We start from the raw sequence: 15286 nt of genomic DNA, 5'->3' as shown, positions 1-15286 counted from the left end.
ACAAAATGTATTGAAAGCCTGAAACTTAAAAATTACTACAGGCCCCATGATTACTGCTTTGCTGCCCCTTCAGCAGATATAACAGTACTATTAGTCTTGAGCCCTAATGTACTGCCCACGGTTCTTGTGCCTCCCATTTTGATGTTTCTCTAGCAGTGTGCGAGCTATCTACACATCAAATGTTATTAATCCTTATCTCCTTAATCGTTGTGTACACCTTCATCTTTATTCCAGTTTTCTGGACCTACCCAGGGTCCTGGCAGGTGTGCGAAGGTCTATGTTCAGTATAGGCCCAAAAGTGGTCTATCTCTCTCAAAAACCCTCTGATTGATACTTAAAGAGCATTGGGGTCCAAAAGTGGCCACAGCCATTCCTGAGGTGAAAAAAGGGGGGAAGTTGATGTTTGCTCTCCAACCGTTATGTATGTACTATACTTTTCAACTTCGTTGTTAACCTGATTTGTTATGTACAATGTAATGCATGTTATTGCACATCTTTGTATCAACTCCTGATTTATGTTATATTGAGCAAACAGAATTTTGCTTTTGTATCTGTTGGTCCCTCAATAAAAAATTAAAAAAAAAAAAAAAAAAAATATTTACAAACATAAGAAAAATATTACAACAATTTTAAACTAATTACACCTACTCTAAGCCCCCTAATAAAATAACAAAGACCCCCAAAATAAAAAATGCCCTACCCTATTCTAAATTACTAAAGTTCAAAGCTCTTTTACCTTACCAGCCCTGAACAGGGCCCTTTGCGGGGCATGCCCCAAGAAGTTCAGCTCTTTTTCCTGTAAAAAAAAACATACAATACTCCCCCCCAACATTACAACCCATCACCCACATACCCCTAATCTAACCCAAACCCCCCTTAAATAAACCTAACACTAAGCCCCTGAAGATCATCCTACCTTGTCTTCACCTCACCAGGTATCACCGATCGGTCCTGGCTCCAAAATCTTCATCCAACCCAAGCGGGGGCTGGCGATCCATCATCCGGTGGCTGAAGAGGTCCAGAAGAGGCTCCAAAGTCTTCATCCTATCCGGGAAGAAGAGTAGATCCGGACCGGCAACCATCATCTTCCAAGCGGCATCTTCTATCTTCATCCGATGAGGACCGGCTCCATCCTGAAGACCTCCGACGCGGACCCATCTTCATCCGGCGACGTCCAACTGAAGAATGACGGTTCCTTTAAGGGACGTCATCCAAGATGGCGTCCCTCGAATTCCGATTGGCTGATAGGATTCTATCAGCCAATCAGAATTAAGGTAGGAATATTCTGATTGGCTGATGGAATCAGCCAATCAGAATCAAGTTCAATCCGATTGGCTGATCCGATCAGCCAATCAGATTGAGCTTGCATTCTATTGGCTGATCAGAACAGCCAATAGAATGCGAGCTCAATCTGATTGGCTGATTGGATCAGCCAATCGGATTGAACTTGATTCTGATTGGCTGATTCCATCAGCCAATCAGAATTTTCCTACCTTAATTCCGATTGGCTGATAGAATCCTATCAGCCAATCGGAATTCGAGGGACGCCATCTTGGATGACGTCCCTTAAAGGAACCTTCATTCGGCTAGTAGGCGTCGGGAGAAGAGGATGTTCCGCGTCGGATGGAAGATAATGGCTCCCGAAGAAAGAAGATTGAAGATGCTGTTGATAGAAGACTTCATCCGGATCATGGACCTCTTCAGCTCCCGCTTGGATGAAGACTTCATCCGGATCATGGACCTCTTCAGCTCCCGCTTGGATGAAGACTTCAGCCGGATCATGGACCTCTTCAGCCCCCCGCTTGGGCTTGGATCAGGACATCGGAGGAGCTCTTCAGGACGGATCGGTGAACCTGGTATGGTGAAGATAAGGTAGGAAGATCTTCAGGGGCTTAGTGTTAGGTTTATTTAAGGGGGGTTTGGGTTAGATTAGGGGTATGTGGGTGGTGGGTTGTAATGTTGGGGGGTATTGTATGTTTTTTTTACAGGCAAAAGAGCTGAACTTCTTGGGGCATGCCCCGCAAAGGGCCCTGTTCAGGGCTGGTAAGGTAAAAGAGCTTTGAACTTTAGTAATTTAGAATAGGGTAGGGCATTTTGTTATTTTGGGGGTCTTTGTTATTTTATTAGGGGGCTTAGAGTAGGTGTAATTAGTTTAAAATTGTTGTAATATTTTTCTTATGTTTGTAGATATTTTTTTATTTTTTTGTAACTTAGTTCTTTTTTATTTTTTGTACTTTAGTTAGTTTATTTCATTGTAGTTATTTGTAGATATTGTATTTAATTAATTTATTGATAGTGTAGTGTTAGGTTTAATTGTAGGTAATTGTAGGTATTTTATTTAATTAATTTATTGATAGTGTAGTGTTAGGTTTAATTGTAACTTAGGTTAGGATTTATTTTACAGGTAATGTTGTAATTATTTTAACTAGGTAACTATTAAATAGTTCTTAACTATTTAATAGCTATTGTACCTGGTTAAAATAAATACAAAGTTACCTGTAAAATAAATATTAATCCTAAAATAGCTACAATGTAATTATAATTTATATTATAGCTATATTAGGATTTATTTTACAGGTAAGTATTTAGCTTTAAATAGGAATATTTTATTTAATAAGAGTTAATTAATTTCGTTAGATTAAAATTATATTTAATTTAGGGGGGTGTTAGTGTTAGGGTTAGACTTAGCTTTAGGGGTTAATACATTTATTAGAATAGCGGTGAGCTCCGGTCGGCAGATTAGGGGTTAATAATTGAAGTTAGGTGTCGGCGATGTTAGGGAGGGCAGATTAGGGGTTAATACTATTTATTATAGGGTTAGTGAGGCGGATTAGGGGTTAATAACTTTATTATAGTAGCGCTCAGGTCCGGTCGGCAGATTAGGGGTTAATAAGTGTAGGCAGGTGGAGGCGACGTTGTGGGGAGCAGATTAGGGGTTAATAAATATAATATAGGGGTCGGCGGTGTTAGGGGCAGTAGATTAGGGGTACATGGGGATAATGTAAGTAGCGGCGGTTTACGGAGCGGCAGATTAGGGGTTAAAAAAATATGCAGGGGTCAGCGATAGCGGGGGCGGCAGAATAGGGGTTAATAAGTGTAAGGTTAGGGGTGTTTAGACTCGGGGTACATGTTAGGGTGTTAGGTGCAGACGTAGGAAGTATTTACGCATAGCAAACAATGGGGCTGCGTTAAGAGCTGAACGCGGCTTTTTTGCAGGTGTTAGGTTTTTTTTCAGTTCAAACAGCCCCATTGTTTCCTATGGGGGAATCGTGCACGAGCACGTTTTTGAGGCTGGCCACGTCCGTAAGCAACTCTGGTATCGAGAGTTGAAGTTGCATTAAAAATGCTCTACGCTCCTTTTTTGGAGCCTAACGCAGCCTTTATGTGGACTCTCAATACCAGAGTTATTTTTATGGTGCGGCCAGAAAAAAGCCGGCGTTAGCTACGCGGGTCTTTACCGACAAAACTCTAAATCTAGCCGATAGTTTTTTTAATATCAAATTATAGCGTACATATTAAAAATATACAATTTGTAATTTTCTATTAGCGGTATTGAGAATGAACTATTTGTTTTTGTCATGTTGCCCCCCCGGTGTTGTGATGCGAGAATTACAGCCAAAAGACAATTGGTTGTCAACAAAGATGCATTTCCCTAGCAACCATATATCCCAGGTTGTCCAATGAGATGTTCAGCTGTGAGGGTCTCCCAAACCAATTCGCCAATGATGGTACAGAAAAAAAAGGGGTGGGGTTATATCACATGATAAAACCCCAAGCATAGAGAGGGAAAAAAGCTGCTACTGGCTGTTTGTCTGCTAACTGGTAACTGAAAATTGCTGCTGGAACCCAGTTACTATAAGCAAAAATAGCTACGCTTACTTCTCCATATTGCAAAACTCTATTTTTGGTATTCTGAGGTGAAATTTTTACCTGTTGAGAAATATTGGAAGCTGAATATTGATTTGGTAAATTATATGAGGTTGCTAAATATACTGTAGGTAAAATATTTAAAACAAACATTCATTGTTAATGTAGTTAATAGATTAAAAAGAGCAGTTTGTATTTCAGTTTACATTCATAGTCTGTGTATTTTCAAACTATCCCTTAATGTTAAATAATTTATCTGTGCAAATATATATATATATATATATATATATATATATATATATATATATATATATATATATATGTGTGTGTGTATATATATATATATATATATATATATATATATATCTTAATTGTAGATAACTAATTGTCTTAATTGTAGATAACTAAGAATGTATTTCTGCTTAGACATAGGAGTTGGTTGTTTGCACAAATAATATATACAATTTCGGGTGTTTTAATTAGAGTGTATATTGTACTATTGTTTAATTAAGCACTGTTAAAATTATACCAGTCTGAATGTTAGTGGCTTATATCTTGATCTCATTATGTTAATTAAATGAAATTCAATTGTGAATAAGGCTAGTTATAAAGTTACAATTTGGTTTGCTTTGTATAGAGCATTGCAATAGTTTAAACACTGTATAGTTTGACTCATATTCTGGTTCCTACAAATATATTTCAATGTGTTTATAAATATTAACTAATAAAAAGAACTTAGGAATTTTATATTAATTTTATGGTTTTGGTATATGTATTTTTATTGGGGTTTATTTTAAAGAATAATTATTAAATATATTGTGTTATAACCCGGCCATATACTGACATGTATAACACAGTAAATAGTTGCACATAATAAAATTAAGTGACCGTGGATTTATATATAATAACCTTATAACTTAGTTATAAAAAAAACAATTAATGGGGACAGTTAGTACATCAAATATATCATAATGCGTTCCAATCAAATGCTTAATATTTTTGGTGTAACAGATACCATCTTATATACTGTCGGTTTATTTTCTCTTTAGCTGCTTTAGTTGTATACCAAAAGACATGAAAAATCTTATTGTAAATGTCTACGTACACCCATATATATGACATGTTGCTAAATAACACCATCCATTTTGTGATATTAACGACAGCACACTAGGTGTGAATCACCACCTCTTTTCCATCTGGTTATATGATCTGTGTCCTCTGTAGACCTAAGATGCTGAATAAATCTTTCTTTTAGGGGTCTTTTGGTTTTTCCTGTCTATTGAAGTTTACATATTTGACAAGTTAGTACATAAACAACATGTGTGGTTGCACAGTTAATATAGAAGTTTATGTCATATTCATTTTTAGTGGTATAGGACACAAATTTGTCACCCTCTGATACAAAATTGCAAGTTTTGCAAATTGGCCTTCTACATTTAAAGACGCCTTTTCTCTTTTTAAGCCAGCATATATTCTTAACTGGTTTCATATCTGAGGGGGACAGATAATTGGCCAAAGTTTTTCCTTTTCTGGGGATAAAATCACACCCTTTCTGTACAATTTCCTTTATAATTGAATCTGAATAAAGAATAGGTAGCGATTCCTTGATGATGTCACATATTTTATTATATTCTAAACTTTATGATGTTATAAATTTTGGTTTACTACCCTTGAACGCCTTCATCTTATGTCTGTATTTTAATAGATCCCTGGGCATGAGATCTACATTGTTCTTAGCTTGAATCAGGGTGTCTTCTCTATACTCACGTTCTTTAAATCTTATAATGGCCTTGTTGGCCTTTTTTTGATACTCTTGGTCATTGGTACAATTTCTCTTAATGCAAATAAATTCCCCTTTGGGGATGCCTTTAAGCACATGTCTTGGATGACATGAATCAAACTCTAATAATGTGTTTCCAGCTGTTTCCTTCCTATACATAATAGTTTCAATAGAATGATCTTCCCTATTGCTCCTGACCGTGAGATCAAGAAAATTTACAGAATCAGTACTGTGTTCTCCTGTAAGTTCAATACCACATTAATTATAGTTTAGTTATTTACAAATGATTTATTAGTTTCTTGCTCATCACAGTCCAGGACAAAGAACAGATCATCTATATACCGAAAATACTGTATAATGTTCTGTTTAAATGGATTTCAATCTCCAAAGACATGGGACAGCACCCACCAACCCATAAAAATGTTGGTATACGAGGGGGCTAATTTAGCCCCCATTGCTGTCCCACGCCTTTGGAGATAGTACTCGGTCTGAAACATGAAAAAATTATGAGTGAGCAAAAATTCTATAGCTCTCAACAGAAATATTTTTGTAGCTGGTTCAAAACTGCTGTAAGATTCAAAGAAAAATTCTATAGCAGAAATGCCTTTCTCATGTTCTATAGAGGTATAAAGTGCTGTGACATCCACAACAAGAAATCTATAATTAGACTTCCATTTGATGTTTTTGATTTTGTTTAAAAATGCTGTTGTGCCCTGTATATAGCTAGGTAATTGCACAACCAAGGGTTGCAAAAATGTGTCAACTAGTTCTGAGAGAGCCTCATTCAATAAACCTATGCCTGCTATAATGGGTCTATCAGGGGGGCAACTAGGATTTTTGTGAATTTTTGGAAAATGATGATATACTGTATAGGGCTAACAGGATATTGTGTAGTTAATTTCTCCTCAATCTGTTGAGTGATAATGTTGTTATAGCTAGGATATTTAATTATCTCCATCATTTCTTTTTGAAATGTATTTGTAGGGTTCTTGGTTAATTTAATATACACATTTCTATCGTTTAGTTGTCTCTTGGCTTCGGCAATGTAGTCTGTCCTAATAAGGACGACTACATTAACGCCTTTATCAGATAGCCTAATTATGAGATTCTCATTTTCAGAAAGAAGTTTAAGAGCTGTTCTTTCTTGGGATTTTAAATTTGAGTACTGTTTTCCAAACTTGTTAGAGTTAGATTCACTTAGTACCCAAAGTTTTACTTCTACAGTTTTTAAAAAAACATCTAAATCCTTGGACCGTGTATGTATTGGATAAAATGTGCTTTTATTTTTTAAATGTTTAAGAGAGATGTCTCTTTCTCCTAAAAGGTCAGTAGAAGTATCCCCCCCCCCCCCATACAGGAAGAGATGTTCTAAATCTCTAACTGTATTCCATTCAGAAAACTCTAATTCATGAGATGTCACCGCATGCGCAGTAACATCTATGTCTGTGCAAAGATCTTTTTGTTTCTCTCCATCACTCATGAAAAAATGTTTTTGCAACATGCTTTTGCGTGCAAACTTATTGATATCTAGTATCATTTTGAATAGATTAAAGTGATTGGCAGGCACAAAATTGAATCCCCTTGATAATACATCTATTTGTGTTTGTGTTAAAGATACAGATGACAAGTTAATTAGATCTTTAGTCATGCACATTTTTTGTCACTTTCTGTAACCTGGTTGTATGTGTCCTCTGTGAATTTCTTTGATTGAACTGCTTCCTTTTGAGATTTCCTGCACCCTCCCCTTCTTCCTCTATGGATTTCTTTCTCCCTACATGAACTGTCCGATGCTGCTTGTTTTTTGACTAAAGAATAGAGCTTTCTATATAGTGTATATCCTCTTGTTGTTGTAATACCATTGGAGTGGCACTTTCTTCACGTATATCACCATCAGATGAGTCACACTTGTATTCTGTATCAGAGAATGTTACTGTTTTCCCCTTTTTCCCAGATTTCCAAAATGCATCTTTGTTTTTATTCTTCAAGTTTCGTTTATATCCAGATCTTGCTGTTTTCTTGACTCCACCTGTATACCTGTTTGGAGTCATAGTCCTTCTTGTCTCAACACATTTTCCTAGATTTAAATTGCCATAACTCCTGTTTGAATATGTTCATCTTTGTCTAGAACTGTTTATCATAGTCCTTATCTTGTTGAAAGTTTTTAAGTTTGTCTTGTGTGTCTCTCAGTTCGGTCAGTAAATCTTTTCTTTGTTGTTTTTTATAACTTATCAACAGGTTAATTAAGGCAAATAAGCAGATATCCAAAATAGTGTTCCATTTTTATATAAATTCTGTGTCTGTTACTGTGAATGATGGAAATTTTCTGATGCGCAATCCTCTTGGGATGTGTTTTTCGTGTTTATATAGCAAGAAAGACTTGATATCCAGATCTACTTTTATATCTTTTTCTTAAGGAGTCCATTTAAAAAAAGAGACTATCAAGTGTGTACAATATATCCTCATATAGGTCAGTAGCATTGTATTTAAATTCACTTAATACATCTGACTGCTCAGAATTTACCTCCATGTTGTAAATCAAATGGGAAAGGTATATCAATGTCAGAAAAAAGAGATCAGTGTATAAGTAGTGCTATGTATAAATGTGCTGGCTATTCAAAGAAAAAAAGGAGAAAGTAATTTGTGTATAGGTAATAAGCTATTAACCCACCTCCTCTTTAGCCGTTATTGTCTTCTTTTTCATGTACAGGTAACATAGTAGTCCATCGAGTTCAACCTATACAAATCTAAAATACTTACAAAAAGCTCCAGTTAAGCTTAAATAACCCCACTTAAAGGTGCCCATTTAATACTAGCAATCATATCCATGAATTTTGTTTATATACAGATATGTATCCAGACTATTTTTAAATGTATCTAGGGTATTGGCATTCATAGGGTTGCCACCCGTTCCTTAAAATACAGAACACTTATAAGTTACACATGCTGCAGGGTGTGCAGGGAAGAATGTGAATAGTGCTGTCCAGAAACACAATACATGCTCCTCCCTGCACACCCTGCAGCATGTGTAAATCATAAGTGTCCAGGAAAACATGGCTGAAGTGGCAACCCTAGGCATTCACTACCTCCTTTGGTAATGAGTTCCACAATTTTATTGCTCTTACAGTGAAAAAAAACGTTTCCGTTGCAGGAGATTAAATCTCCTTTCCTCCAACCTTAAAGGATTACTTTCTGTTATAATTTTTAAGCTAAACAACTAACATATTAAAGTTAATAAACATTAATTAAAACCTACTGACCTATATTTTCTCCAAAACAAAGTTTCATAACGTTCTAAAAGTTATATCTTTTATTCGCTGATGATGTCACGTTATCCTGCCCACTATTTTCAGCACTGCATGTTCAAAATACTTAAACCAATTACTTTGTGTTTAAAGCGCCATTTTGAAACCTAGGTATTGTAAACGGATTGGTACAGAGCAAAGGATACCCACGGAGTGGGTTTGGAAAACAATTAAATTTGCAGACAAGATTTCTGATATACGGTAGAGATATGTTAATGAAATGCTATTGATAAAAAGTGTATTTGGGGTAGTTAGTTAGTAACAGGCATAGAAAATATTTACTTACAGTGGCCCTTTAAATTGTGGCCTCTTGTCAGAAACGATTTTCTTGGAATAAACAGAGCTTCTGCCATCTCTGTATATGGGCCTTGAATATATTTAAATAAAGTAATCATGTCACCTTTCAAGCGCCTTTTTTTCTAAAGAAAACAGACCCAGTTTGGCTAGCCTCTCCTGATAGGTTAAATTATCCAATCCCCTTATTAGCTTTGTGGCCCTTCTCTGAACTTTTTCTAGTTCTGCAGTATCTTTTATTGCGATCGGTCCCCAGAACTGCACTCGATACTCAAGGTAAAGGTCTTACCAGGGCTTTATATAGTGACAGAATTATGCTTTCCTCTCTTGAATCAATGCCTCTTTTAATACATGCTAGTATTTAATTAGCCTTTGAAGCCGCTGCCTTGCATTGTGCACCCATCTTTAGCTTGTTATCTATTACTACAACCAAATCCCTTTACTCATCTGTTTGTCTTGTCCCATTTAAAAAATACGTTGCCTGCTTATTTTTACTTCCAAAATGTAGAACCTTGCATTTTCCTGTATTAAATCTCATTTTCCATTTACTTGCCCATACTTCTAATTTTTGCAGATCCCTTTGTAACGAAAGTTCATCCTGCTCTGACCTAATGACCTTACTTAATTTAGTATCATCTGCAAAAATAGAGATGTAGCTATTTAATCCTTGCTCCAAGTAATTTATAAAAATATTAAAAAGAACAGGACCCAGCACAAATCCCTGGGGGACTCCATTGATTACCTTTGTCCAATCTGAGTATGATCCATTTACTACTACTCGTTGCTCCCTATCTTTTATCCAGTTATTTATCCATGAGCTAACATTTTCAGCTATTCCCAGTCCCTTAATTTTGTGCATTAATCTCCCATGTGGTACTGTTTCAAATGCCTTTGCAAAATCTAAGTATATCACATCAACTAATTCCCCTTTATCTATATTTTTACTTACTTCTTTGTAGAATCTAATTAGATTAGTTTGACATGATCTATTTCTCCTAAAAACATGCTGATTAGAACTCATAATCTTGTTTATTATTATTCTTTATTTATAAAATGCCAACAGATTCTGCAGCGCTGTCCATGGGTAACAAAGTTAAAAAGGACAGTACAATATGAGACACCAGACAAAATTTAACAAACAAATACAGGGGGAATTGAGAGCCCTGTTCCCGTGGGAACTTACAATCTAAATGGGTAGGAGGATGAGAAACACAAGGTGGGGACTGCAAAGGTGGGAATGATGTTAGTGTGGAGTTAGATTAGGGCAACTATTAGGCAAGTGGAATTCATTAGTTACTGATTTGGTGATAGGCTGCCCTGAACAAGAAGGTCTTTAAGGAGCGTTTAAAGGAGGAGAGGTTGGGGGAAAGTCTGACAGCTCGAGGAAGTGCGTTCCAGAGGTTTGGTGCCGCATGAGAGAAGTCCTGTAGTCTAGCATGAAAGGCAAGGAGTAGATCGTTGTTGGATCTTAGGGGACGGGCTGGAGTATATTTGTTGATGAGTGAGGAAAGGTATGGGGGTGCTGCATTGGTAAGGGCTTTGTAGGTCAGAGTGAGAATTTTTAATTTAATTCTGCTGTGAATGGGGAGCCAGTGAAGGGACTCACAGAGGGGTGCAGCGGATACAGAACGTCGGGAGAGGTGGATTAGCCTAGCAGAGGCATTTAGGATGGATTGAAGGGGGGAGAGGCGGGAGATAGGAAGGCCAGTTAGTAGGTTGTTACAGTAGTCAAGCCGGGAAATTACTAGGGAATGGATTAGCTGTTTAGTAGTTTCAGCACTCAGAAAAGGATGAATTTTGGAGATATTGCATAGGTGGTTGCGACAGGATGAAGAGAGCGATTGGATGTGGGGTATGAAGGACAGATTGGATTCAACTGTAACTCCTAGGCAGCGGACTTGGGGTGATGGGGAGATAGTGGTGTCACCAACAGTGATAGTAAAGTTGGAAACTGGAGTAGAATTAGATGGGGGAATTAGAAGAAGCTCAGTCTTGGACATGTTGATTTTTAGGTGGTGAGAGTCCATCCAGGAAGAAATGCCAGATAAGCAGTCGCTGATGTGGGAAAGGACAGAAGGAGAGAGCGCAGGGGTGGATAGGTAGATCTGAATATCATCAGCATAGAGGTGATAGTTGAAGCCATAGCTACTAATAAGTTTACCCAGTGATGAAGTATAAATAGAGAAGAGTAGAGGGCCTAGAACAGAGTCTTGAGGTACTCCAACAGACAGAGGCAATGGAGAGGAGGAGTCGCCAGCAAATGAGTCAGAAAACGACCTATTAGAGAGATAACAGTAGATCCAGGAGAGGGCAATGTCCCAGAGCCCAAGGGAGCTGAGAGTCCGTAGAAGGAGGGGATGGTCAACAGTGTCAAAGGCAGCAGACAGGTCAAGTAAGATAAGTATAGAATAGTGGCCATTGTTTTTAGCAGAAAGAAGATCGTTAGTAACCTTGGTGAGGGCAGTCTCAGTTGAGTGTTGGGGATGGAAGCCAGATTGCAGGGGGTCAAGCAATGAGTTGGAGGATAGGAAGTGTGTTAGGCGATCGAAAACTAGTTTTTCCAGGACTTTAGAAGCTAACAGAAGTAGTGATATGGGGCGGTAGTTTGCAGGAGAATTGGGGTCCAGGGAGGGTTTTTTGAGGATGGAGTGACCTTTGCATGCTTGAAGGATGATGGAAATGAGTCAGTAGTAAGAGATCGGTTCAATAGGTTAGTAATAGCTGGGGTGAGGGTAGAGGACAGAGAAGGTATTAGATGTGAAGGGAAAGGGTCAAGGGTGCAGGTAGTGAGGTGTGAGGTAAATATTAGGGAACTCACTTCATTCTCAGTGGTTGGGGGGAAGATACTGAGAGTGTTGGAGGGGGTGACCTAGGGCGGAGATGAAAGGTTTGCAGTCTTGTGGTGGGATGTTACTTTGGATGGTAAGTGTTTTGTTGAAAAAGTAGTCTGCCAAGTCTTGAGCACTAAAGTCAGATGAAGGGGGTGATGCAGGTGGATAGAGGAGAGTGTTGAAAGTGTAGAAGAGACGTTTAGGGTTTGAGGCGTGAGAAGATATGAGAGAAGAGCAGTAGTTTTGCTTGGCTAAGTGAAGGGCAGAGGAGTAAGAATAAAGAATGAACTTATAGTGTAGGAAATTGGGTTCAGAGCAGGATTTCCTCCAGGCACGTTCAGCAGCACGGGAGCATTTTTGTAGATAGCATGTTTGCTGAGAGTGCGAGGGCTGGAGCTGATGACGTGGGGTTTTGTGTATTTGTGGAGGAGCAACAGTGTCGAGTGCAGAGGAGAGAGTATTGTTATAGTGGTTTGTAGCAAGGTTTACACGAATATGCTTGTCAATATAATCCCTTATAATCCCTTGAAATATCTTCCCCACTATTGATGTCAGACTAACTGGTCTATAGCTTCCTGGATCATCCCTGCTTCCCTTTTTGAAGAGTGTTTTGTATTTTACATTCTACTTGTAATTATGATTATGTTTTCAAAGAACACCGGAATTTGAAACTTCGGGTTGCTCCAAAACTGCTATGGAAGAAAAACGTGACAACTCACACAAAATGCTGTATAAAGGAGAACTCACCTGCAGACAAACAAACAAACCGACTAGCATATCCAAAGTACCAGCAAAATGTAGCATGAGCGGGGACACACCCCCTTACCTTGACGAATGCTATGGCCAATGCTTTGGCTTCTACTGTGGGTGGAACTGCCACTCACACCCCAAACAACTTACGCAATTAGCGTAAGTTGTAACGCATGCACATTTCAATAGGATGACAGCGTTCAGAGCACGGGAGCGTGGAGATAGAGATTTACATGGGGTGCATGGTGAGGCTCTGATTGGCTCGAACAGATGCCACTCAAAGAAGGAGATTTAAAAAATGGAGAGAGAGGCTGAATTCAATACGGTATTGTTACTGGAATAAAAGTAAAATTATTCAGTGTAATGATGAATAGGTTAAGTGAGAAGCATATCGATATGCTAGTTAGGATAAGACCTTTACAGATATCTTGAGCAGTTTGTCAGAGTTTACCATCCCTTTAAATTGAAATTTGAATTTTAATTGTCATAGATGTTCACCAAAGTCTGTAGGAATCAACATTCCAATGTTAACATCACTATTATGAATATGTTCTTTTTTAATCTTAATAGTACATTCAGTAATAAAACATGAATTTAATTAAAGTAAAATGTAAAATTTAGTTATTCAACATTTGCTTTCTGCAAACAAAGACTATATTTAAATGGGCCACAGTTCATTATTTTTACAGAATATACCAAAGCATTCATCCATGCCTAGTAAATGGTGATGATATACAGTGTATGAAAAGTGATTTACTGTAGTATAAAGTCAAGCAATGTTTGTCAATGTAAGTAGAAGGGTGTGTTGTGCTACCTTGCAAGTATGACAATGCTCATTTTATTCAGTATTACAACCTTACAGTATATGTGGCTTCACATTGTTATCATGCAGTAGTCTGAAGTATTATGTCATTTATGATGTCATAGGTGATTTCATACACAATGACATAAATTATGACAGGACTTGATACATTCTGTCAAGGATAAAAAAGAACTTTCACTATTCTGCAAATATCCATTAATGATTTTTTTTCTGGCTCCTAATTCATTAGATTATGGCCTCCTAATTCATTTAAGTGATATGAAACCAATTTTTTTTCTTTCATGATTCAGATAGAGCATGCAAGTTTAAGCTGGCTCCTAAGCTTACATTCCTGCTTTTTTTCAAATAAAGATAACAAGAGAACAACGAAAAAATGAGAATAGGAGTAAATTAGAAAATGGCTAAAAATTGCATGCTCTACCTAAATCATGAAAGTAAAAATGTGGGTTTCATATCCCTTAAAAGCAATTTATCATTACACAGTTGTATATGTTTACCCAATCAAATGGGTTAACACATTGTTAAAGGAAAAGTGAACTATATTTCTGTTCTTCCAATGACTTGTTATACCAGTTGCAGAGAGCAGACTTCCTTATCTTATCACTCTATATATACAAAAGTCAATACTTAGGGCTTGATATTCAAAACCTCGCCGCTCAGGTGAAATGATCTAAGAAGCCTCATCAGTACGGTGAGGCCCTTAAAGTTTAGAAACAGAAACTGTATCTTGAGAAATGTTTATATTGCTATGTAGTGTTCTTTCTGTGAAACAGATACTCTTACATTACAATACAAGGTCTAAAATAAATCCCAAAGATTTTGTGTGATTTCTCTCCATGCCGCGGAGGTTTTGAATACCAGGCCCTTGGAGAGAGCAATTAAAAATTTGCATTTTAGTACCTTTATCTACCACATGCACTGGATGAGGTTGAATATCTTTTGATGCATCTTGTTTACCTAGCATGTTACATTTTTAGTATAGGTAACAGTTTCAAAAGGCAAAGCTATTTCAAATGAAAAAATAAAGGTAAACGTGCTATCTGCAAACAATTTAATACACATTTTATAGTATACTGTGCCTTTAAGCTTATGAGCCAGGCATATTCTTGAGCTGTTCTTCAACAGAACAATGACGGGTGATTAGCGGCTATGTGTGTATACTTTTGCCATATTACGATTAGGATAAGCTATGCATTGTGAGACTTTAACTATGTGTTTAAGTCTTTTGCAGGATTAATTCATTACATTATGCTTTACTGAATAACATAATTTTTGCCTATGAATGTTTATTTATACTTTGGCTTTTTTTTTTTTACATTTACAATTTAATATCATTAAAAAAAGGAAAATATATAGAGTTACAAATGACATATTCTCACTGAAAACTTTTTTTGACATTTACACTGTGTCTGCAAAATGATAAAACAGAAGTAAAATCTGTCTTTGTTTAATACAAATACATAAATTCAATAAGATATATGTTTCCTCCTAGAGCTATTTGTGGTCAGTAGCTTTGAACTGTTTTATCAGGGCATTTTATCTTTGCTCATTACAGTAGTCGTCTTTCATGTCAACTCTGCTTGAACGTGAGTCACAACAGATTACTCTGTGTGTTTATTTGTAATTTGTTAAAAAAATA

This window comes from Bombina bombina, chromosome 5 (assembly GCF_027579735.1).
Source record: "Bombina bombina isolate aBomBom1 chromosome 5, aBomBom1.pri, whole genome shotgun sequence".
Taxonomy (NCBI): Eukaryota; Metazoa; Chordata; class Amphibia; order Anura; family Bombinatoridae; genus Bombina; species Bombina bombina.
Note: the sequence above shows the minus strand (reverse complement) of the source record.